This window comes from Felis catus, chromosome D1 (assembly GCF_018350175.1).
Source record: "Felis catus isolate Fca126 chromosome D1, F.catus_Fca126_mat1.0, whole genome shotgun sequence".
Classification (NCBI taxonomy): Eukaryota; Metazoa; Chordata; class Mammalia; order Carnivora; family Felidae; genus Felis; species Felis catus.
Genome location: NC_058377.1, coordinates 97,713,770 through 97,736,463, shown reverse-complemented (window position 1 = coordinate 97,736,463; position 22,694 = coordinate 97,713,770).

Here is a 22,694-nt window from a genome sequence, read left to right as displayed (position 1 = left end):
CTGGGTCCTGGGGGAGCTTTGTTATCCTAGGGTCTAAGGCTCTTGGGCTGGCCAAAGTGGTGGTGGAGTGGCCCCTCTTTCGCCACCCCTCCTCCAGTGAGGGAGCTGTGACTCCTAATTCTCAGACCCCCTTTGGCAGAATTCCCAGACTCCCCTCCTTATGGAAGGGGAATTGCTGGCTGATGGATAGCCAAGGTCACGGGCCCACTTCCGCAGCCCAGAATGATCTGGAGCAGTTCTCTGCTCATCCTGGAGCCCCAGGTCTGCCCCGGTCCCCCTTCTCTGCAGGCTGCAACAGCTACAGTGGATGTGGCCGGCCACCTCCGAATGCCTGGGGACAAAGAATGGGGCTAATCACACACCTGTGAGAAGTGAGACTTTCTCTGAACTCCCTCAGTGGGTCTCAAAGCCGAAGATTTTTCTCACCCCTGAATCTCTCTGTGTTCTCGAAGGCAGCTGAAGCCTGGATGCTTTGCAGTCTAGTGGCCCAGGAAGGGCAACTCTGGATTTCCCTCTGTAGCTGAGGTTTGCCAGGGAGAGGACACAGCTTAGGAAGTGGGGGTAGCAGATGCTGAATGGGCAGGGCAACTTGATTGTTGGGGACATGGGCTTTCTGAGTCACAGACACCTGGGCTGGAACTCTGAGTCAGCTGCTGGATAGCTGTGCGACCTTGAGCCTGCCCCATAACCTCTCTGAGCCACCCTGGGGAGGTTATGGGGACTAAGCGAGCTGGTGCATGGAAAATGATCAGTAATGAGCCTGCCATATAATAGGCCCTCAATGAATGAGAGCTGTAATGATTGTTTCTGCTATTTTGGGACGAGCCTCATGGGGTCCTCAGCTGGTGGAGAGCTGAGCTCTTCCATCTTTGGGAGAGTAGGTGGAGCATAGCTCTGCCCTTTGACCTCAGGCTGGACAGACCCAAGGAATGTTAGGCAGGAGACTTGGAGGCAGTACTGAGCCGGCTGAAAAAAGAGAAACACAACCTCCCCAGACAGCCTCATCGGATTGGCAGTTTCCAGCAGGCTCTGGGGCAGGTACACGGAGCCTCTCTTAGGGGCCAAGGGTCAGGCAGTCCTGCCATGCAGCACTGGAACAGCAACAGGGTCACAGCTGGCAGGAGGCTTGGGGTTGTGCAGGCCAACGTCATCAGTTGTTGTTGTTGTTGTTTTTTACCTTTTTATTAGTTTTTTATTGCTGCTGTAAAAAAATTACCACAAACTTAGTGTTTTTTTTCCTATTGAGTAACGTTATTATTTTTTAAATTATTTATGTTTATTTTTAATTTACATCCAAGTTAGTTAGCATATAGTGCAATGATGATTTCAGGAGCAGAATCCAGTGATTCATCCCCTACATATAACACCCAGTGCTCATCCCAACAAGTGTCTTCCTCAATGCCCCTTCCCCATTTAGCTTATCCCCCCACCCATAACCCTCCAGCAACCCTCAGTTTGTTCTCTATATTTGAGTCTCTTATGCTTTGTCCCCCTTCCTGTTTTTATTTTCTTTTGCTTTCCCTTCCCTTATGTTCATCTGTTTTGTATCTTACAGTCCACATATGAGTGAAGTCTCTAAACTCCCTCAGTGGGTCTCTGAGGGACACCAGGTGGTGTCTTTCTATGATGGAATAATTTCACTTAGCATAATACACTCTAGTTCCATCCATGTTGTTGCAAATGGTAAGATTTCATTCTTTTTGATGGCTGAGTGATACTCCATTGTCTATATATATCACATCTTCTTTATCCATTCATTGGTCAATGGACACTTGAGGTCTTTCCATACTTTGGCTATTGTCAATAGTGCTGCTATAAACATGGGGGTGCATGTGTCCCTTCGAAACAGCACACCTGTATCCCTTGGGTAAATACCTGGTAGTGCAGTTGCTGGGTCATAGAGCAGTTCTATTTTTAATTTTTGAGGAACGTCCATACTGACAAACTTGGTGTTTTATACCAGTACAGATTTATTCTCTCATGAGTTTGGAGGCCAGAGGTCCAAAATCTGTATAATTGGCAGAAATAAAGGTGTCAGCAGGGCTGTGCTCCCTCTCGAGGCTCCAGGGGAAGAATCTGGTCCTTGTCTCTTCCAGCTCCTGGGGGCTTCCCACCTACCTTGGCTTGTGGCTGAAAATCTTTTCAGTTGCTGTCTCTGTGGTCACATGGCTCCTCTCCTTCTGTCTGTGTCCAACTCCCTCTGTCTCCATCTTTCTTCTAAGGATACATGTGATTCCACCGAAAGCCCACCTGGATAATCTAGGATAATCTGCCCATGTCAAGATGCTTAATCATATTTACAAAGTCCTATATTTGTTTTTGCCATATAGGAGAATATTCACATGTTCCAGGGACTAGGGCATGAATATCTTTTGGAGGACCATTGTTTAGCCTAGCATATCATAAAATTTTTTTGGAGATAATTTTAGTCTTACAGAACAGTTGTAAAAGTAGTACAAAGAGTTCCCATATGCCCTCCACCCAGTTCCCTCTTATGATGATCTTACATAATCATGGAACATTTATCAAAATTAAGAGACTCGTCTCATTACAATATTATTTGCTAAATTTCTGAGCTTACTTGGATTTGACCAGTTTTCCCACTAACACCCTCTTCTTGGCTCAGGATCCGGTCCAGGATCCCACATTGCACTCAGCTGTCATGTCTCCTTCATCTCTGATCTGTGACATTTCCTGTCTTTCATTGTCTCTTACGACCTTGACACTCGTGAAGGGTCCTGGGCAGCTATTTTGTGAATATTCTTCAATGTGTGTTTGTCTCATGTTTTCCCGTGACTATATTGAGGTTATGCGTCCTGAGAGGGATGCCCCAGAAGGATATGCTTCCCCAGTGATCATACTGGGGGTACGTGGTGTTGGTGTGTGTTCGTGTAACTAGTGTAACTTCAACACATGGTTAAGGTGTCTGCTAAGATTCTCCACTCTAGACTTACTGTTTTTCTCTTTATGATTACTCATTATTTGAGAAGAGATACTCTGAGACTATGCACATAAGCTGTTTCTGCTTAAACTCTTGCCTGCTAATTTTAGCATCCATTGATGGATCTTGTCTGCAGCAATTATTACAGCAGTGCTCCATTTCCCTCATTCCTTCTACACGTATTACTTGGAACTCTTCTGGAAGGCGGAGTTATATCTTTCCGTCCAGTTATTTATATCTGTATGGACTTTTGGGTAGGTACTTTATTCTTTGGGTTAGAATCCAGTACTATTGTGATCTACCATTTTGTTCAAATTGCCCCAACTTGGGTCATTGGGATCTCTTTCAGGTGGATTCCTATGTCTTTTTGATAAGCCCCTATCCTGTCTGTCTGTTTTCTTCCTTTCTTTCCTTCCTACTGATGGTGGGCCACCTCCTGTGAATATAACATATGGCCTCACATAGGCTTAGAAATTCGTCCCAGCATTTCTGAAGATGGCCTGAGTGTTTCTCGTGGAAAGGGTTACATTTCTACTTCAGAATTTTCAGCACTTAGGACCTGGCCCAAAACAAGACATACTCAAAACACGTACATTTTGTTTCATTCCCTTTTCCCCTCGGTGCCTTCCCCCTAGTCTTGGGCACCACAGTTCTGGCCTTCTGTCCCAGAGCTACGTCCTGGGAGGCAGGGGAATGTCTTGTTAGGAATGTGGACTTTGGAATCACATCTGGTTCAAATCCTGTTTCCACTGCTTCTTTGCTATGTGACGTTGGGTAGGTGACCCATCCTCTTTATGAGCCAGTACGATGAGGAGCTCAATCTCAGAAGGCCCATGCAAGGATTGCAGATATGAGAGATGCTGGAGAGCCATGACGATGGCTGCTGCACCTCCATTCTTGGAGAAGAAGACACAGGCAAAGTCGGGGGGAGGGTGGGAGCTATGCTGGTCAGCCTTATTTCCAGGAGCACCCCAATTTTACATATTCATATTAAATAGAGGAGATTTTCTAAATCCATAACAATAGGTGATTTAAAATATATAAATTTGTGAGCCTTTGCCTATAAACGTTTTTACAGATAAGAATAAAAAGATCCCTCAACAGGCCATATGTCTTCTTTTTCTGTTTGCAAGTCAGGTTCCCATGCTTTTCATGTTGTCATGCCTGGTATGCTCTAGTTCCTGGGATTCAGAGACCCCCATCTACCTTGCTGAGCATCCGTCTGCCTTAGCCCAAGGAAGGTGAGCAGCGGGCAGACCAGAATAGCTTCCTTCCTGATTGGAAGAAAAAGCCTGATGTATTAACGATCACACTTAACATGCCTCAATTTTAATCCCTGCTTTAAATGTGGCATAATTGTTTTTACAATAAAGCCTGATTTTTTCCACAATAGGGTGCTAAGGGTATGTGTTTTCCATTCAAGCACAAAGAAAGCCCACTTTACTTTCTAAAAAAAAAAAAAAAAAAAGAAAAAGAAATAAATAAGAATCAGCTTTTGTTGTACTAGAAATTCACAGATTCAAGCCAGATGCCTGACTGTTCAATAACAGCCTCCCCCCACTTCTTCCACATCCCTTTCAGCCCCGCCCTACTCTACATGCATTCCTGAGCACCCACTGTATCCCAGGCATCATCAGAAGTGACCAAACAGAGGCCTCAAAGGAAGGTGCAACATGGGGCAGAGAAGGGCTCAGGTGGGGCTCGCCTCCTTGGGGAGGCTTTCGTCCAGCCTATCCTTGTCTTTTTAAAGGAAAATGGCCTTCCTGGTCCCTCTGTGGCCCTAAATATATGTTTGTGGTTTGTGGTTCAAGGGATTCCCATGCTGGTTGGGGAGAAAGTGGAGAAACTCCTTAGTCTCACTGAGAGTAGAATGAGGTAGGGGCTTTATCAAAGCACATGTGATGCATCTAGAAGGAAATGTGATGAACTCTGATGGGTAAGCAGGGAAGGCTACTTGGACAACGTGGCATTTTAATAGCACCTTGAAAGATGAGATGGGCAAAGCATGAGGCTCAAGGCATTCTTTCAGGGTGTCCAGAGCCTTTTTCTAAGGAAAACTCTAGGATCTGGAATCAGAGAGACCTGGGCTTGATTCCTGGTTCTCCCTTAGACTAGCTACATGACCTTGGATAAGTCACTCTGCCTTTGTTTCCTTGCCTATAAAATGGGCAGTGAGGTGGGGGGCGGTCTGTCTTGCTGCCTTCTGCAAACTTGGGGGGCAGACTCTCCCCACAGTCTAATTGGTGAGAGTCCTTCCATTTCCCCGCAGCAAGTGAGAAGCTTTTCAGGAGATCAGTTCCAAGTTGCAACGTAAGGAGCCATGGGGCTTAAGGCCCTGTCTTGGGTGGGTTCCCTAGAACTAGAGCCTGAGATGGGGCTTCTTAGGCATGTGTTTTATTGAAGGAGGACTCTGCAGAGAAACCTGTAAGGAAGGGAGAGAAGCAGGATATGGCAGAAGAAGCCAGGCAGAGACGTGGTTTCTGGAGAAGTTGCAGCCTGATCCCACTGGGAGCTCTGGAGCGGGAATTGCATCATATTTTTTGTCCCATTCAATGGCAAGAGGGCTTCCCTGTTAGACCCCCACATCAGGTGGTCATTGGCTATGGGCCACCTCCGGGCTGGAAGGAGGTAATCTCCACACCATTTCTGCACAAGGCAGCTCACATACCCCAGGACAATCCTTTAGAAAAGGGTGTGGGTATGAGCATCCAAAACCTAGGGTGGGGGGAAGGGGGCACCAGCGGCATCTACCGGAGGCCCCCCTGCTTTGGGGAAATGGTAGCAATTTTCTCCCACTGCTGTGGCTTCAGTCTTATGCATTGTGTTGGCCTGGTGAAGGAATAGACCCAAGGGAGGGCTCAGGGCCTTTCCCTGTTGGAGGGGGGGACAATTGGGGTGACATCCTGCCATACAGTGGGCTATGAGCAAAGAGTGGAAGATGGGCATTGGCACAGCCAGGCAAGCATGTGGCTGGTAGGACCCAGTGAGCCCAAGTTTTCAGTAGCCCATAAACCAGACAAATGAATATTTGATAGAAATATAATTCCAGAGAATTGAGGGCCCCTGTTGGCCTGATGGTGAAATACAGTGGCTGTCTGACCTCTTGCAGGAATAAATCTGCCCAGTGGTGCTTTCCAGCCTGAGACATGGAATCCCCTCCGATGCGGCTTTTTCTGGAAGAGCTGAAACACTTAGCATGGGGGTATTTACTGTCTGGCGGGACCATGGGATTTCAAGGTCATCCTGGCCATGGCTCCTCACCCTGCCCCAGGCGTGTCTCTGTGCCATCCTGGTGCCCTGGGGTTGCTGCCACTGTGGGGCTGGAGTGATCAGAAGCCAGCATTGGGAGGGAGAGGGAGGAGGCACCTGCCTCTGCCTCCTGGGCCTTGTTGAAGGAAAGGGGCTTCCGGCACAGGGAGGCGTTGGGCAGATCTGGGTGAGAATCCTGACACTGACACCATCTAGCTGTGTGACCTTGATTAGGTTACTTACCTTCTTTGGACTCAGCTTTTTAATCACAACATGGGGCTAATAGTAGTGCTCAGTTCATGGGGCTATAGGATGAGTGAGTGGGCCGGTGCCCCAAAAGTGCTTTGCAGGGTCCCTGGCATACATAGAAAGTTGGTACTCAGTGAAAGCTCAGCTGTCTTGACAGCTTAACAGTAATCTGACTCTAGGCTTGCCACCGGCTGTGTGTCCTTGAGTAAATCATGTAAACTCTCTGAGCCTCAGTTTCCTCATCTGTAAAATAGGTCTAAACATACCTATCTCATCGATGTGAGGATTGTAAGGGTTGCACACAAAGTTCTTGAGGTATGTAAGGGCTCTGTAAATAATATTGGTGGTGGTGGTGATGATGATGATGATGATAAAGCCAAAGACAGATTTTAATAACATGGGGTTAACCTCCCTCCTGCTTTCTGGGCCACCTTGGTGCCCAGCAACCTTGGACAACAGGAAAGGAGGCTGGCGGAAGCTATCCTACTCTACCTCTACCGGTCCCTCCAAGTGAAGATTTCTGCCGAGGCATGGGAGTGAGCCCCAGGTTCTGGATTTCAGATGCTGGGATGGCAGAGGGGCAGGAAGTACTTGGGGTGAGGCGTCTTCTTTCCTCCTTACCACGTGCCCCGCCCATTGGCTCCTGCTGTGGTCCTTGCCTGGAATACTCTATCACCAGTCTTCTGAGCTCCCTCCTAATTATCTCTGATATCACACTCCGGTCCCTATGACCCCCTCTGTGTACTCCCTTAGGAACCAGGGCATTCTCTAGCATTACCCATCACACTGTATCAATGAACACTTATCATGTGCCCAGCACCAGGCTAAGTGCATCATGTGCAAACTGCCCTCTCAAGTCCCTGCAGGCAGGGGCCATGTCTGCCTCTGATTACCTGCTCAGCACATGGAAGATGCTCAGTAATTATTTATTAAATGAAGAAATGAATAGACCCAACATTGGTGTGTTTCATCAGCAGTGGAGACTGATATCACCCTGGCTCATCAACTCCTTCAGGCTAGGAAACTGTGGATGAGGAAGGGAAAGAGACTGTATCTTTTGCTTCTCAGGGGTACTGAAACCTGAGTTCCCTCTAAAGAGTGTAGCTCTTTGATGCTCTCCTGTCATAAACCATTCCCAGTGCCACGTAGTTCTCCCTGCTTTACCAAGTGCTTCCCCATCTCACCTGAGCCTCCCCATGACATTAGGAGATGGCAAGGACAGTGGGATAGTTCTAGTTTTATAGATGAGGCTCAGAGAGGTTGAGGGTCTGGCCTAGGGTCACACTGCTTATGGTGGCAGTGCGGGGAGCCAGGACTCCTGACTCCTTGCTGAGGGTTCTTTCTCCTCCACTCCACTTTACCACCTCCTGGGCCACATAATCATGAAATCCCAGAGTGTCAGAGTTTGTTGAAGTCTTAGAGATTGTGTCACACAGATGGGAAAACTGAGGCCCAGAAAGGCGGAGGAAGCTGCCCAATTCTCTATGACTAGCAAGTAGTGAGAATGGGCTAGAACCCAGATATTTTGGCTGGAAGCCAGGTCCTGGAGGGGGTGGGTTCATAGTTAGCAATTAGCCCTCTGGTGTGGCCAATTTGGGACCCAGCACAAGAAGGTTCATTGTCATAGCCTGGAGGTTATTTTCACGGACAACTGTTATGATATGTTCTTGGCCTAAACACTTTCCAAAAAATCTTGGCCAGCTGAGCAGATGGGCATCTGTCATGGGCTATAATGAGGAGGCCGTGGGACTCACTCATCAGGCATCCCACTTAGAAATGGCTTAGAACACCCAGGCAGAAAAAAAACAAAAACAAAAACAAAAACAAAAACAAATATGCTGGGGGTGGGGCAGAGCTCTCAAGGGAAGGAACAGGGAACCCAGGACGTGGGCTGAACCAGGCACCATTTCAGCACTTGGGACAGTTCCACAGAGGGCAGTTACTTAGGCGCTGGAGCCCAGGATCCACAGAATCTTATGATCACAAGACTGGTCTCCAGTGGGATGGGCAGTGGTTTTTTTAATGGAGTCACTGATTTTCTGGAAAAAAAAAAAAAAGAATCCAAGTGTTCACTGAAGCACAACCTGACTTAATTTTGTAGAACTGTGTGGCTATTCGGGCTTTCAGAAACCAAAAAAAACCCCTTTGAGGTTAAGAAGCATAATAACACACGAAGAGATGAAATGATTTTTGAAATGTTTGAAGAATGATCATGCACATTCCCTCCCCTCCACATTATAGCCAGTAGGTGAAAGGGGAAGGGAAGATGCAAGGAGGCAGGATGAGAATCAGAGAGGAAAACTAAGGGATCCCCAGAGAAGAGCTAGAAGCACACAGCAAAGAAGGGGGAAGAGAGCCCAGAAAGGATAGAGGGCACTTCTGTAAGTCTTACAGTATCACTACATTTCCCCTCCTCTTCCTGACATTGGCATGGGTCCCAGGCTGCTTGAACCACTTTTCGGTGTTCTCCAACTTCTTTTTATGCTCAAAGCTTCAGAAACTCTATACTCTGATTGGAAGCATTGTAACAGTCGATGATGACGATGGTTTCCCTGATGCCACGATCAGCAAAGATTTCAGTGAGTGTCCCAAAGACTCAGGACGTGTGGTGGATTTAGCATGAATCTGTGACCCTTCATTTCTGATGAGGAGACGCTGACCCATGGGGGATCTGATGTCTGAGGGCTGCACCGAAGAGGTTGGAGAAGAACCCTCCCTATGGGCCATTCAGCTGAGGGGCAAATGGGCCAAACATCTCCTTGGCCCGAGAGACCAGCATCCAGCTGTGCTGATGCCCGTCCCAGCGGTCCCAGGGCATCAATCTTACGGATTAAATGGCGTTTGAGAGTCTCCGTTTAAGAAGGTGGGAAGGTCTGAAACATCCTCTAGAAACATTCCCATCAACATAAGGTAAAAAGGCTTGAAGGTGTAAGTTTCTGTTGTGTGGAGAATTCGCTCATATGTAACACTTCACTGCCCACTTATGTTGGACAATAAGATACCTTACTGTACTCTTAGCCAGAAAGACTCATCCTATTATAATGAATTAATCTGAGTGGTAAACTATAATAATAATGCAACATGGTATGGAAAGGAATTCATATTCTGGGTTTCTATCACAGCACCAGGCACAGTGCCAGGGGCTTTACACGCTGTGATAGATTGGATTACTCTTCATCAAATATTCAAATGTTCACTCCCCTCTCCTTTGGGGCAGTGCCTTTCCCTCACCCCCTTATGTTGGCCTCGGTCTTGTAATTTGGTTTGGCCAGTAGGAGCTGGGTGGAAGGGACCGTGGTCCAGTTAAGAGGCGTGGTGTATTTCTACTCGTCCCCTTGCACAGCAGTGGGACCCACCAGGAGAAGAGCTGGGCCCGGTGTGGACATTCACAGGGCAGAGCCACGCCCAGACCACAGCCTGAAGCAGGGCCACCTAGCAGAACCCAGTCTGGATCTGCACCTTGGTCACCCCACAGACCGGTGAGTCCAAGAATAAACGCCTGTTGGCAGCTACTGAATTTTGGGGTCATCTGTTTTTCAGCCTTGTTCTGTAAGAACTGACTAATACAGTGTGCATTGCCTTTATTCAGTCTTTGCAACAACTCTATGAAGTCGGTACCATGTTTTTTTCCCACTTTAAGGAAACTGAGGCCTAAAGAGAGGAAATGCCTCACGGAAAGCCGCAGAGTGAGTTGCCTAGTGACAAACCCACGCTTAACTGATCCTTATTTGATAAGGTAAGAAGAGAGTTGCTTGTCTTTCCCCGCTGGACCCTGTGTGCCTCTCCCATTCCCCAATCCTTCTGACTCAGAGCTTCAGGGTGGGGGTGGGGTGCTGGGCAAGCCACAGGGGGAACTTCTGAAGCTGCTTTCAATGAGCCAGCGAGCCGGTGGGGGTTCCCCCGCCCCATGGCTACTGGAAAAGGTCACATTTGGCGATTCAGCCCACAGAACAATGACATTTCAAGGATCAAAGAAAAGGTTAAAATATTCCTATAAATCTATTCTTGGGACTTTTAAGTATTTCCAATGTAAAGGGAAAATGTCATTTCTTTTTCCCCCAAGAGTGGTGGAGGGTGGATTGCTGGTAATGGGTCTGTTCTCATTTTTCTGGCCAGGATGAGCAGGGAGGAAGGAAGGATTCACGCACGTGCCCCCCCCGCACGCCAGTGAAGGCGCAGTTAACCCCAAACCTCATTTGTTTATGGAAATTGAATCCCAAATGGCCCCCAGAGGAGCTTCCCCAAGGAGAAAGATGGACAGGGCCAGATTCCAGTACTCTCTCACTTCCTCTCTACAGACAGGAGACCTCCAGGCTCTCAGGGCTGGGACACGAGTGAGGCCAGGCAGGGGCCCAGCGAGGGGGTGGGGAGGGGGGCTGATGATCCGGCAGATCCCCTCCCAGGGCTTCCAGTCCTTCTGTCCAGATGCCTATACATCCGCATGGACGTGCCTCAGGCTCTTCAAGCCCAGCGGGACCCAGATTGACTCACCGCTTTCTTTCCCTGGATTCCACATCTTGGCGGGCGGCCCCACCCTCCTTCACTCATTCATTCAGCAAACGTGTGTGGGTGCCCTTTGAATGCCAGGCACTGTACCACGTGCTAGGATAACAACGAGAGAGGGGACTCCTGCCCTTGGGCAGTTTGTGGATTATTTGGGGAGACAGACCAAGAAAGGGACAAGGTCTCTATCTGCCCGTCCCCAGCGGGGGAAGGACTAACACATCTGTGAATTGGATGCTGATGAAACCCATCGGGGAGCTGGGAGTGACTAATCCTGTGGGGTAGTGAAGGAAGGCTTCCCAGAGGAGTTGGTATTGAACTGGGACCAGTCCAAAGGAGCCCTCCAGGCAGAGGGAGCGGGCACAAAAGCCTGGAGGCCAAGAAGCCATGCTTGTTGGTGACTTGGGAAATGCAGAGCCGCCAGGGTCTCCCCAAGGGCCTCTAAAGCCACTTTCCATCAGGGGGCTGGGTTGCCGGCATGGTAGGCTGCACCCCACACAACTTGCGAGAAGACACTGTTATTCATAGTCCTCAAGCCATTGCTTGCCTCCTACGTCCCATCAGTCACCAAGCCCTGTTCTCATTTGCCTTCCAAACACTTCTCCTCATGGCCCCTCTCCCTCCCTGCCCCCAGCTTCCCCCAGCCTCTCTATGGGATTGTGCCACAGCCTCTGAGCATTGACTGCCTCTGCGGGCAGCCTCCCTCCCGCCCCAGCACGCTGAGCTGCAGCCAAAACAGACCTTCGGGAACATCAGCCTTGACATTTGACTCCCTTATTGAGATCCCTTTGATGGCTCCCTGTTGATGCCCGGGGGATAAGGTTCTGGAACCTGAGCGCTGCATCCAAAGCCCTTTGAGGCCAGAATCTCCGCCTCTCCAGCCTCGCTGGGGGCCCCATGTATCTTATGCCCACCGCAGCCTCTCTGAACATCAGCTGCAGGAACTCTTCAATCCCTTCCTGCCTTTGTGTGTGATGTTTCCTCCACCTGAAATTCTCTTCCCTTGTGCCTGTCTGCCTGATGACTCCCACTTGGCTTTCAAGACTCGGATGAACAAATAATATAATAGTAATGAAAACAATAAGGACTACCATTTACCCACCACCCCCTTGGGTCCTTCTCTATCTCGTTACATTGCTTTATTTTTATAGTATCTGCCATAGTATTTTTTATTTATGATTTTACTGTCTGCTGTTCACCCCTCCTATCAGAGTGAAGGCTCCATGAGGGCAGGACTTGATTTTCCTGTGTCTTCAGTGTCTGGGGTCCTGGCTGGCACGGAGTAGGAGATCAAAAGAGCTTGTGGAATAAATTAAAAGATGACTCATTACAACAACCTGATGAGGTGTCGACCATTCTTATCCCCATTTTAAAGATGAGGAAGCTGAGTCTTTGGCGACAAGGGCTTTGGCAGCTACCTCAGTGATCTGTTTCCAGTGATCTGTTCTTCCTGGGAGCACCCCAGGGGCAGGGGTCATATTTAATTCTCATCTGGACCCCTTTGGGTCCCTAGAAAAATTCTGCAAGTGTGTGTGGATGGCTCCTGTCAGTGATGGGAGGCTCGGTGATTTAAACAAAAGGGAGTGTTTGGGCACTTGGGTGGCTCAGTCAGCTGAGCATCCAACTTTGGCTCAGGTCATGATCTCGTGGTTCATGGGTTCGAGCCCCACACGTCAGGCTCTGCTGAGAGCTCAGAGCCTGGAGCCTGCTTCGGATTCTGTGTCTCCCTTTCTCTCTGCCCTTCCCCAGCTTGTACTCTCTCTGTCTGTCTGTCTGTCTGTCTCTCTCCCTCCCTCTCTCTCTGTCAGAAATAAATAAACATTAAAAAAAAAAGGCAGTGTCTGGGGTAGCTTGCGGGGAGGCAACTCAGTTGAAGCTTGGCTTCCCAGAGCCTGGGAATTAAATACACTGATGGTTCCCACTTTTTCCTAATTGGCACCAAATTACATGGGGCAGGCTGGCTGTGCTGCCTGGCTCCACTCAGCAGGGGCCCAGGCGGCAGCTGGTATCAATAAAAGAGCTCACGGCAGGGTGGGGGGAGGTCAGCCTGATGGAGGCAGCATGGGGTTGTAGAGGGAGCACTGAGCTGGGAGTCCTCAGTCCTCAATCTGGGGCAGTGGTGGGAACCCAGGATCTGGGGTTAAGAGCAGCCCAAGCTGTGTGGCCATTCATCTTTCTGAACCTCAGTTGCCTCAGCTGTGATATGGGCATGGTCACCACCCCTACCTCGTGGGGCTGGAGGGCCCCATGCCTGTCGGCTCGGGGAGGGACCGCTTCAGACCTGGAGGGGAAGGTGGGTGGTGTCAGCTGCCTTCCTGGGTTTTTACCCCCAAGCTTGAGAGCACAGTCTTTGCCAAGACCTTTGAGCCCTGGTGCCTCTACCTGGAAGGAAGATCTGAGGGCAGGGCAAACGGACCCCTCTTCCCAATGAAGCCACTTCGCCAGTCGTAAGAGGAAGCGTGGCGCATGACTGCCTTTGGAGTCACGGCCCCGGATGCGGGTCCTCTGCCCCCTTGCGCAATCTTGGGTCACCCGCTGCTCTGCGTCTCAGCCCTCCCGCACGTGAAACGAAGGGCCTGGACGGGATGATCGCCATAGGACCATGCAACTCCGATTGAAGTTAATTCTTTATTTCTGTCCACATTAAACTCCTATTTCCTGAAAGTGGGCCTCTGGGAGGGGCAGAGATTACACAAAGGAAACCTCACGGGGAGTGTTTGACTGATGGCGTCTTGCAGGGGCATCTGCTCCGTTTTATTTCAGAACGGGAGATTCTTGACCTAGGGGTTACCTAGGGAGGGAAACAGGAGCATGGAGGGCAGGGGAGTGGGGCCACGCAGGCTGCGTCAGTGACAGCCATGGCTGTCAAGGTGACAGAAGGTGATAGAGATGGGCATGTTTCCTGGAGGAGGTGCTGGAAGGTGCGCCAAGTGCCAGTGGGCTCCTGGCCTGGGGGAGTGCGGCTGGCTGGAAGGCGGGCTCTCAGATCAGCCTTGAGGGCTGCTTAGCTATTAAAGGGCCAGGGCCTGGGGTTTAGAGTCTGATAGTCACAGGTGCTGCTCCCAGCTCTGCCACCGATGGCTGTGTGACTTTGGATAAGATACTTGACCTCTCTGAGCCCCCGTGTCCTTGAGGTATAATGGGGATGACTGACCCCTGTCATAGGGTTGCCACAAGGGAGTCAGTGAGGAAACCACTGTGAAATGCTTGGTACTGGCCCTGACCGTTGCAAGCCCCCACCACCACGGTGGTGGCCGTGATTGTCCCCGTACACGGAGGTGCAACCTTATTGTGGAAGCTGTTTCTGGGGGCCGTGCTGGGACAGCGGCCATAGTCCTCGTGTCTTCAAGGTCCCTCAGGGCCTCGTACCCTAGAGCGGGGAGAGGACTTGGGAGCTGGAGACTGTCCTGGAGCCCTACAGGCTCCAGTGTGAGGAGAGCTGTCCTGCCAACCTGGTAGGATGTTATCGTGCAGCACGGGGGGTAAGGGCATAGGCGCTGCAGCCGGCCTGGCTTCCGGTCCCGCCGCTTACCTGCTGTGCAGCCTTAGGCCAATCACCTCCCCTCTCTGAGTCTCAGGTATGTCATGTTTAAAATGGGGGCCGATGAGGGGCGCCTGGGTGGCTCAGCCAGTTAAGCATCTGACTTCGGCTCAGGTCATGATCTCACGGTTCGTGAGTTGGGCTCTGCGTGGACGGCGTGGAGCCTACTTTGGATTCTCTGCCTCCCTCTTGCTCCCTGCCCCTCCCCCACGCCCTCTCCCTCTCAAAAATAAAGAAACAAACGCTAAAAAAAAAGAAATAAGACGGGGCCGACGACGCTAAGGACAGCCACCTCATATGACGTTAACAGACGTGGAACGAATGTACCTAACGCAGCCACACCTGCACTGATAGGACGCCCACTTGGTTCATGCGACTCTCGAGCACTTTGAAATGTGGCTCCTCCAAACTGAGACGTGCTGTCAGAGGAGAATAACCACTAGATTTAGAAGGCTCAGCACAAGAAAAATAGTGGCACATCTAATAATTTTTAGGCGGACTACGTGTCGAAATGATAATCTTCTGGATATATCGGGTTTTATTAAATATATCAAAAGTAATTTCACATCTTTCTTTTTACTGTCTTTACCGTGGCTACCAGAAAACTGAGGTTGCATGCATGGCTTACATTCTAGTTCTCCTGGTCAGCGCTGATCCAGAAGGGCGCTAGACATGTAGCAGGGGGCTATGCCTGTATCTGTTGCCGTTAGCATCAGCTGCTGGCTTCGAGGCCCGGATGGTCTCGTGAAGGCCGTTTAACTTCTCCAGACCTCAGTTTTCCCCCTTTGTAAAGTGGGACTAAGGGGTTTAAAGGAAATCGTGCCCGTAAAGCGCTTTAGCAGAGCGCCTGGCACATAGCGAGCACTCCATCAATGTTAGCTGGTGTATGGTTAGCCTGGGGGACCAGAAGTGAGTGTTCCCACTCTCCGAGATGGGAGAGGGGCTCATGTGCTACCCCTCAGGCAGTGGGGATGGGCCCGAGCCAATGGAGCTTGCTTTCCACACAAATGGGACCTGAGTTCTGAGTAAACTCTGCCTTGAGCCAGAGGTTGAACTGTTTGGCCGATTATATTAAGGGAAGGGTCAATAACACATTAATGGGATCAGTGGCCCCATTAATCTTCCTCTAATGAACAGCCGTTCAAGCCAACCTGTCTTCCCCAGATCCTGGAAGACATTTTGTATTGGCAGGAAACTCGCCGGGTAGAAAGAACCTCGAATCCTATAAAAGTGATTTAGTGGCTTTGCTGGGGAAAGGCGTGCTGCGGGCGCAGGACAGGGGAGAGCGGAAACGGCAAAGTCATAGCAAACCTCTCCCTCTGGGGCTCCAGATCGAAATGATCTGGAGCCAGCGGTGGGGGGCTGGTAGAGGGGACTTTGGTGAGGGCTGAGGGTTGGGGGAGGGTTTAGCTCACCACGTGTGGCTCAGACACCCTCACCTCTGAACCAACCGATTGTTGGGATGGCCTGGAGGACCTGGAGGGGCGTTGATGGGGAGCGGGGGAGCCAAGATGGGCACCAGAAGTCCAGGGTTCTGGTCCTCTTGATGGCGGGGTTGAGCTGTGTGACTGTGGACAGGTCACCCCACTTTGTCTTCTATGGGGGGGGGGTCTCACAAATGATGTCAGAGCAGAGCAGCCTTGCTGGGAGGTGAAGAGATTGTGGGACCCAAGAAGGTACAGAGCTGGGGTGGAGGGTAGGAGAGGAAATGGGCAGACGCTGAGAAGGACCACGTGCAGGTGGCTTGACTTTGGAAACTCTTTGTCCTCTGCCCCGATATCTCACCCTGTCTGCTAGAGGATGTTGTGGTTCAGCCATCAATCAGCATGTCATCCCTTGGGGGTGAAAGAAGCTGCTTCTGGGCTCCAGGGTCCTGTCGGAAGACACAGATGCCCCTGGGAGGCTGCCCAGTTCTGCTTGTCCGTCGGTCCATCTACCTGTCCATCCAGCACCTGCTGAAGGGAAATAGAAATGAACACAACACAAAGCCCACCTGCCTTCTAGAAACAGCATCTGGAAGGGGAGATCAGACGTGAACCCACGTGACCGAGTCGGGGTAGTGAACGACCTGTGCCACAAGAAGGTTCACACAGAACACTGTGCGGTTTCAGAGGACAGGTGACTGATTTCATCTGGGTGGGCTTCCTGGAGGAGGTGGCATTTAAATCAGGCCTTGGAAAAGACCTTAGAGATCAGCAAGGCCAACTCTCTCTTGTTACAGATGAGGCGATAGAGACCCAGAGGGGACACGTAGCTCAGTGTGACTGCTGCACTAACCAGGGTGTGCAAGATTTGGAAAATCAGGGAGGGGGAAAGGCATTCCAGATGGTGGAACAGCTTCAGCAAAGTCTTTGGGGAAGGAAACCAGCACGTGTAGAAAAGGCACCAGGCGGTTCCTGGCGACTAGAAGCTGGGTGTGTGGGGGGGAGCAGGGGACACGGAGGCAGAGGCCACCAAGGCCTTGGCCACCAGGTGGGGTAGGGGTAGAAGTCCCAGAGGCTTGTGGAGAGCTGTGGCCATGATCCACCTCGGTGGTACCGTGGGCTGTTCCTCCTCTCACCAATCCCACAGAGCCTGGCAGACTCCCTGGAGATGTCCCACCCATCTGAGATGCCCAGCTCAGGACGGAGGGAACCTAGTTCGCTTCAGGTCCCTGTGGAGGGCCCTGTGGTGGTTTGTGGCCCCAGAAATAGCAGGGTGGCTATCTGAGTGGGCCCCCTTGCCGCCGAGTCACCCGATCTCCTTGGGCCCCAGTTTCCTTCTTGTGAAACGGGACCCCCAGACTGCCTCCCAGGGTTCTCTGGGTCTCCAGGAGCATCAGGTACAGCCCGGTGCCCGGGAGGGGGCTGATCGGACGCTCATGTAATTACGCTGGTAGCTCGCGTTTATCCAGCACGTGCCGGGTGCCAGGCGCTGTCCTCGGCACCTGCCACGCATCCCATTTAGCCTTCAGACGCCTGTGCGAGGTGGCCGTCCTTGGTATCTCTGTGTGGCAGGAGGCGAAGGCTGAAGCACGGAGCAGTGAAGTGACCTGCCTTGAGTCACACAGCCGGGCCAGGCACGGGCAGCCTGGGCTCGTGCTATCATCCTTGCACACGCACACGCTCATGCGCCACGCGGGCGCACTCTGCTGGCCTTGGCGCTGGGCTCAGTGCGGAGCCTGGAGGGCACATGCCTGGAGGATCCTCCAGAGGCTCTCGGGCAGCCCCTGGGCCGGGATGGCACACGCTCTCACGGGTCGAGGTGACCTCTTCGTGGCGCTAACTTGGGAAAAGAGGCCTAGGTGGGCAGGGCGGCACAACGAAAGCCCTGGTAAGCTAATGGCTTAGTGAGCAGGTTCTACGATCTGTTTGGAACAAGTCAAGATCAAGTCGAGCCCTTGTTTCCCTCTTTTGAGCCCAGCAAGGTCATCCATCCTGTGCCTCGAATGCCTTCCAGGAGGGGGATTATTTCTTCGGGAGCCCTTTCCCGGACTAGCTTGGACGCTTATAAACCTCTCCCTTCTGTGGACTTGTACTCACCCTTTGGTCTCCCCACCTCGGAGCTGGAGCTGTCTTCCTGAGTCCGTGCGATCAGATGATCCCGACAGACCCGCAGCTGTCCGCAGACACTCACCACACCCTAGAGGGGTCCCAGGCCCTTCACGGCTCCCCTCGCCAGGGCTTGCGCCCCTGGCCCGCTTGTCACTCTCATCTAAAGAGCTCCAGGCTGGGGTGTAGGGGGTCGTCTTGACTTCCTTCCCCTTCCTGGGCTGGTTCATCCTGAAGCTAGAATAGCAACGAGCTCCTCCGGGCAGAAGGAGGTAAATGCTCTTTCAGCAGGATGGCGGTCGGGAAACACCAGAGGGAGGCTGAATCCAGGCCACACGGAGGAAATCACCCACCCCTGTCCTTCTCCTCCCCCACTGCTCTCCAGGACTTAGAGCTCCTCCCCCCAATCTCCAAACCCCAGCCAACAATGGCACCAGATGCGGTTGAGGGAAACACTACAGGAGAGTGTCCAAAAAGAGGTGGAGAGGTAGGAAGCAGGGGTCTTCATGCACCTGTATTTGACTGACTGACGGGTCGTGGACAGACCGGTCTTCCTTTTGTGATAGAGAAGGTGGCAGGGGCCAGACCTGGACACGCTGCCGGGTTTATAACAACGGGAGCGGGAGGAGACGATCCCCTCCCCTCTTTTGAACCTCATACTTCTGTTAATGCAGCCTAAGAACACATTGGCTTTTCGGGAGCTGCACAATCCTGCTCCCCTTCCCTTAATCCTACCCTGGTGCAGTTGTCAATCGGGCTACCCAAGTCTGCAGGGCCAGACGAGACGGAAGGCGTAGCCCTGGGGCTCCCCACCTGGGACTTCTCTTGAGTTCAGTGGACAGTCACACTGCTTGAAGCTCGACCACCACATCTCTCTTCCTCCTGCTCAACCCGGCCCTATCCCTTCTTCCTCAGTGGGCCGCCTGGAAGAGAGGACCCAGCCTCCTCCTCTTCTAGCGTCATCCATCTGGGCATGAGCACAAGCCCCTGAGAGCAGAGGCAGGAGGGGAGACAGACAACACTGCTGTTTTCACTCTGACATTTTCCGTTCCTGAAAAATCTCACTTGAAGCTCGTTCCGACGCTTGCTATCTTTTGAAGGGGAAGGGCCCCTGAGGTCCCTTCCGCCCTGGGCCGGATTCCTTATGAAACTCCCCACTTTACCATCCCGCACCCCCCCCCCCCGCCGCCGCCAGCCCCTTCTTTCTAAACTCTAGGAGGAGAGGAGTTATGGAAAAAGGAAAAAGAAAAGAAACCAGAATTAGCCCTAGATTAGACCCACCAGGAAGAGTAGGGCCAGGAGATGGGGAGGCCCAAAGGGGTCCCCGGAGCGACCCGCAGGCTCCTCGGGGAGATTGAACTGGACCTTAGTGGGTCCCCTGGGAATCTTCTCTTCTCCAGAGTCCTCAGGGGCTGTAGATGAACTCGGCAGCTTCCCATGCCTCCCGGCCCCAACCAAGGAAAGAGGCCCCTCTGGGGAGAGGGGCTCGGCCCAGAGACCACAGCTTAGAGACTTTCATTAGGGCGTTGGCATTTTATTGGAAGGTCAGAATGATTTCCACTCCTGGAGACATTAGGAGGCCCAACAAATTCTATCACTGTTTTATAGTTTGGAAATACAATATAGATTTTTATTGCGGGCCTCGGCATCTTCTTTTAAACGACTGCACAGCCTGATCAGGCAGAAGCTGGTAAAGCAGGATTGCAGAGAAGCAGATACGTCTTTATCCATCAACACGGGGCTCTCTGGGAAGGCGTGGCCTTTTCTGCGGGGAAACACCAGACGCCGGGTTAACCTGTTGGACCACGCAGGTAATTGGGAACGTGTTTCTGAAAACTTGGCCCAGATTTGGGACCTCACGAGGCATCGAGGAGGGTCCCCTTCTTTTTGAGGGTTTACTTGATGTTGTTACACAGCTCTTCACTGAATGTCTACTTCGTGCCCCGCCTGCAGGAGGGATTACGATGAATAGGGCCCCGTCCTTGTCCCCACGCAGCTCACAGTCTGGAGTGGGGATGAGCGGGGAAACCGTGAGTGATAACGTTGGGCACAAGCAGAGGGCAAAGAAGGTCTCAAGGGGCGGCAGTGTAGAGGATAGAGGGGTGAATTCTGACCGGGAAGTGTCTGGGAAGGTATCACAGAGGACATGATGTATGAGCGAGGCCACGAAAGGCGGAGAGGTATCGGCTGATCTCCCCTCGGAGGCTCCGGACTTGCTTCACCTTCTGTCCTCGTCATCTTAACTCAGCGGCTCTGCCACCTGCCGCGTCCAAGCCAGAACCCCGAGGGACTCGTCGCCAGCATCCAACCCGGCACCAAGTCCTGGGGATTCCGCCATCAAAATATATGTCAAATCTGTCCCCTTTTCTCCACTTCTCCTGACACTGCCCTGGCCCATGGCACCCTCAACACTTGCCTGAAGGTCGCAGTGTTTTCTCTAGTGGACGTTCGGCATGTAGGCCCACCTGGCTGCCTCTGCCCGCGTTTTCCAGAGGAGATCCGGGTTTTCATCTGGGATGGACCTCTTCCCCTCCGAGGCACGTAGTTTCAAGGAAGCTGTCTCCACCTCTAGCTCCATGGGGACAGCACGTGGCCCAGGTCAGGCCACTTGCTCTTTCCATTCCTCTGGCCGAGGTGATTGGTTCAGGGATGAGCACAAGACTGAGGCCAGGCCAATAAGAGCCAATGGGATTTGATTCCAGGACTTGATTGTGCTGCTAGGGAAATAGACTCAACTCTTTTCTGGCTATGTCTGGACAAGAGCAAGTGTGGGACTAGAGCTAGGCCAGCCACCTTGCCCCCCATGCAGTGTGATCCTAGGGGAAGATGGAGCCAGCAAAAGGAAGGAGAGGCAAGAGATGGAAGGAAAGAAACCGGGTCATGGCAACATTGTTTGAACCTTGATCAAGCCTTGCCTGAATCCCTTCCCTGTCCTTGGGCTTTCAACTATGCTCGTTAATAAATTCTGTTTTTACTTGAACCACTTTGGGTTGCATTTTCTGACATTCGCGATCAAAAGAATGATGTAGCTTCTTAGAATCTCCCCACATCCTCTCTTCTGTGCCTCCCCGCAAATGCTTTTCTTCCTACAGACTGCAAAACCCTTTAGTGACTGCCCACTGACCTAGGGATCGGTCCCCAAATCCTTAACATGGCCCATGAGGCCCAGCATGATCTGGACCCAGCCTCTTTCTCAGTCTCATTCACTATAATCCAGTCATGCTGACTTCTACTCAGTTTTTCAAACGCGGCTCTTTGCTAGTTCAGAGATTTCCCATACAGCATAGCCTCTGCCTGGCTCTCTCTCTCTCTCTGTCCTAGTTCTCCACCTGATGGGTTCCTACTCATCCTCCATGTCTCAGCTCAACGAGGACTGCTCTCAATGCAACCAGTCCCTGTTACGCTCTCCCATAGTACCTTGTTTTCATTCTTCATGGCGCCTAACAAGTACCTTGTTTTCATTCTTCATGGCGTACATGACTTGCGGTCAGGTACGTGCACATGCACGCGTGTATGTGAACGTTTGTATACTCCACAAGGCGGGGGGCCATGCCTGTCTTGTTCACCATGCTCCGGCTTATGGCCGGAAGAGTTCCGGGTACATTTAGAGGCTCAGTTAATATTATTTGACTAAGAGAGGGAGACACAGAATCCCAAGCAGGCTCCAGGCTCCGAGCTGTCAGCACAGAGCCCGATGTGGGGCTTGAACCCACAGACCGTGAGATCATGACCTGAGCCGAAGTCGGACGCTTAACCGACTGAGCCACCCAGGCGCCCCTCTAGCTGAGACATTTAATATTCAGTCTCCAAAGTGTCTCACGGGGAACACCGGTCGTCACAGATGCTCTGCCAGAAGAAAAGACCGAGTGGATCAGAGGCTAAATAGAAAGTAGATTCGATTCTATCCTATTAGATGGATGGAAAATAGATTTTCTAAGACCCTCTGGAAGAAGCACAGCACAGGTGATCAAGGCTCTGACAAGTCCCGCAGTGGCAGAATCTTAGGTTCAGTGAGTGTCGACTATAAAACCTCTCCCCTCACCAAAAAACGGTTACAACTGTAGGGTGAATATTTCCACATTTACGAGATGGGGAGTGTCTTATAACCGCTATGCACATGGAAGGTAGGGTTACTTTCAATTCCCTAAACGCGGTTTATTATTTATGTATTTATTTATTTAATCAATCAATAGGGCTTCTCATAATTGACAGTCTCTTAGAATCGAGGCCATATGGCATATCTTGCAGAAGTAATGATCTATGGAAGCCACTTGTGAAGAAGAAAGGGACGTATCGTAACTCGCATTTGGGGGCGGCCATTGCTACAACAATGTGAGTGGATTGCCGGGTGCCAGTACAGGTTAGTTAGAGGCATGAAATCGGGACCTCCCACCCCTACTAGGGCTCCCACTGACAGGTCTTGGTGAGCGAGGTGCGGACTTTGGTGCCTGTGAATAGGAGAATTTAATTAGGACGCTAGGGTATTGTTGAAAGGTTGGATCAATGCCCCCCCCACCCCCAGCCCCCGAGGAGGCCTCCTGTCTTCTCATGTGAAAAGACAATCCAGAAGGTGCGTATTGCTTTCATACAGCTGTCCAGAGATGCCTCTTGAGGGTGTCTGGGGGCTGAGGCTGTGCGTGGAGCCTTGGGGCAGGCCCATGCTTTCCTCCCACAGCGCATC